General features: G+C 72.9%; 1 protein-coding gene across 4 annotated transcripts in view; it reads right to left on the minus strand.

Annotated features, from left to right (window-relative positions):
* LOC121356090 (cyclic AMP-dependent transcription factor ATF-7) overlaps positions 1 to 152 on the minus strand; it is a 43,170-nt gene extending 43,018 nt beyond the window's left edge. For all 4 annotated transcript variants that reach the window (XM_041472175.1, XM_041472173.1, XM_041472174.1 and 1 more), the window contains exon 1: positions 33 to 152. The gene's annotated coding sequence lies outside the window, so the exon portion shown is untranslated. The remainder of the gene's footprint in view (positions 1 to 32) is intronic.
* Between the last annotated feature and the right edge of the window lie 2,729 nt (positions 153 to 2,881).

Consider the following 2,881-nt stretch of genomic DNA (forward strand, 5'->3'; position numbering starts at 1 on the left):
CCCCGCTCCCGCCGTGCCGGCGCCGCCGTTACCTGAGGGAGCCGGGCCGGGTCCTCGCGCTGGCGCCGCTCGCGCTGGGGCTCCCGCCGCCCCCCCCGCCCCGCGCGCCAGGCTCTCGCGAGACCGCGGGGAGGTAACGGCGCGGCCGCCAATGGGACGCCCCGGGGGCGGGGTCTGGGCGGTGAAGGGGCGTGATTACCACGTGCAGTGGGCGTGGCCATCGAGAGGCCCCGCCCGAGAGGCCCCGCGGGGACCGCGACACGTGGGGAGACGGGACAGCCCGGGACAGCCCGGGATACAGCCAGGACACCCCGGGACAGCCCGGGACACCCCCGGCTCACAGGCACCCCCCGAATCCCGGCACGGCCGGGCTCGGGCCTCTTGCAGACCCCAAAGCCCGGGCACGGCTGGCACTGTCCCCCCAGCACCGGGGACACCCCGGCCCCGGTGTCCCGCAGGGACAGATGGCGGTGACAGCCGGGGTGGCAGCCGGGGTGGCAGCCCAGGAGCCCCGGGGATCAGCGATGTCCCCGTCCCCTTGTGGACGTGGCTGAGGGGCTCAGCCCAGAGGGGACCCTCGGGGACAAAGCCAGCTGCAGGCAGGTGACCCTGGCCAGGGCCACCAAGGAGACACGAGCAGCTCAGGCTGTCACCGAACCGTCTTTATTGGCTGGCCGTGCCCGCTGTCACCGCGCCGCTCACATGGCGAAGAGGATGAGGAAGGCCACCATGAGGCAGAAGAGCCCCATGGCCTCGGAGAGCGCGAAGCCCAGGATGGCGTAGGAGAAGAGCTGCTGCTTCAGGGACGGGTTCCTGCGGGAGCGGGGCCGGGCCACGGCCACCTCGGTCCCTGTCCCCTGCCGGAGCCCTGTCCCCTCCATAGACCCTGTCCCCCCAAAGCCCCCCGTCCCCCCCGTCCCCTCCCAGACACTGCCGGACACTGACCCCGGGGCACGGCCACGACACTGACCCCAAGGGGGACACGGTCACTGACCCCAGGGGACATGGTCACTGACCCCAGGAGGGGACATGGTCACTGACCCCAGGGGACATGGTCACTGACCCCAGGAGGGGACATGGTCACTGACCCCAGGGGACACAGCCAGGACACTGGCCCCAGGGCACGCTCACAGCCACGACACTGACCCCGAGGGGGACACGGTCACTGAGCCCAGAGGACACTGTCACTGACCCCAGGGAACGGTCACTCCCCAGGACACTGACCCCAAGGGGGACACGGTCACTGGCCCCAGGGGACACTGTCCCCCCGCCAGGCCCAGCCCGAGCGTTACCTGCTCCGGCCGCGCCTCGGGGCCGCTCAGCGCCGGCAGGGGCTGCGCCAGCAGAGCCCGCGGGCTCCTCCGCACCTGCGGGCACAGCCGAGCTCACCTGGGGACACGGGGACACCGGGGACACCCCCCTGTGCTCCCCTGGGGGGACACCCCCTGTGCTCCCCCAGAACCGCCCGTGGCACCCCAGGGCCACCGCTGCCCCCCAGCCCAGCCCAGCCCGGTGGCACTGCCAGCGCTGTCCCCTCCAGGTGAGCGGTGACCCGTGGCTTTGTCACCGAGCCCTGTCACCGCTCCCTTCCAAGCCACCCAGAGTGTCCCCAGACCCCCCCGAGGGCCACACGCTGCCCCCAGCCCGTCCCGCGGGGACAGGGACAGGGACAGGGACAGGGACAGGGGCGGGTGGCACTACTCACAAGAGCAGGAGCCGAGATCAGCTTGGCACAGGTGAGCATGGCGAGGACAGAGGGACACGGGGACACGGCCAAGGGACACGGCTGAGGGGACACGGGGGGACAGGGCTGAGGGGACACGGGGGGACAGGGCTGAGAGACACAGGGGGACAGGGCTGAGGGGACACGGGGGGACAGGGCTGAGGGACACAGGGGGACAGGGCTGAGGGGACACGGCCAAGGGACACCAGGGGGACAGGGCTGAGGGGACACGGCCAAGGGACACAGTGGCACTCAGGGGACACAGTGGCACTCAGGGGACACAGTGGCACTCAGGGACAGGGGTGACACTCAGGGACAGGGGTGACACTCAGGGACACGGGTGGCACGCAGGGACACGGGTGGCACGCAGTGGCACACAGGGACACAGTGGCACTCAGGGACACGGGTGGCACTCAATGGCACTCAGGGACACGGGTGACACTCAGGGACACGGGTGGCACTCAATGGCACTCAGGGACACGGGTGGCACTCAGGGACACGGGTGGCACTCAGGGGACACAGTGGCACTCAGGGACACGGGCACCCGGCGTGAGGGGCTGAGGCGCGGGGGTGCGGCCCCACGGGTGACCGCGGCTCTGGGGGTCACGCGGGGGCCACGGGCACACGCGGGGGGGGTGACACACCCAGTGTCACCCAGTGTCACCCAGGCTGCCCTCCCGGCAGCGGCACCGCGGCGGCACTTGGGGGACAGGGACCGAGAGCCGCTGCGGGTGTCACCCAGGAGGGGACAGGGGCTCCCGAGGCCCCGGGCCGAGTCGGGCCGCGGGGGTCTCGGGCACAGCCGGGGCTCTCGGTGTCCCCCGTGCCCCGTCCCCCCGCTCGCTCCCCGCTCTCACCGGGCTCCGGTCGCGGCCGCTCCGTGTGCGCATGCGCGGCCGGGGAGGCGGCGCGGCTCCCCCTGCCGGGAGGGAGGACTCGGGGAGGTGCGGGGGGCGGGGCCTGAGCGGGGGTAGGCGGGGCTAAACCGCGCGCGCCCTCTGGCGGGAAAACGGGGGAGCGCAGGTGAGCGCACCTGGGGCGAGCACGTGACACGCGAGCGAGGGTGGCACCTGTGTGCGTGTCACCGTGTCCCCGCGGTGTGCCCACGGTGTCCCCGCCGTGTCCCCACGGTGTCCCCACGGTGTCCCCGCCGTGTCC

Source organism: Pyrgilauda ruficollis, unplaced genomic scaffold, assembly GCF_017590135.1.
Source record: "Pyrgilauda ruficollis isolate IOZ18807 unplaced genomic scaffold, ASM1759013v1 scaffold280, whole genome shotgun sequence".
NCBI lineage: Eukaryota > Metazoa > Chordata > Aves > Passeriformes > Passeridae > Pyrgilauda > Pyrgilauda ruficollis.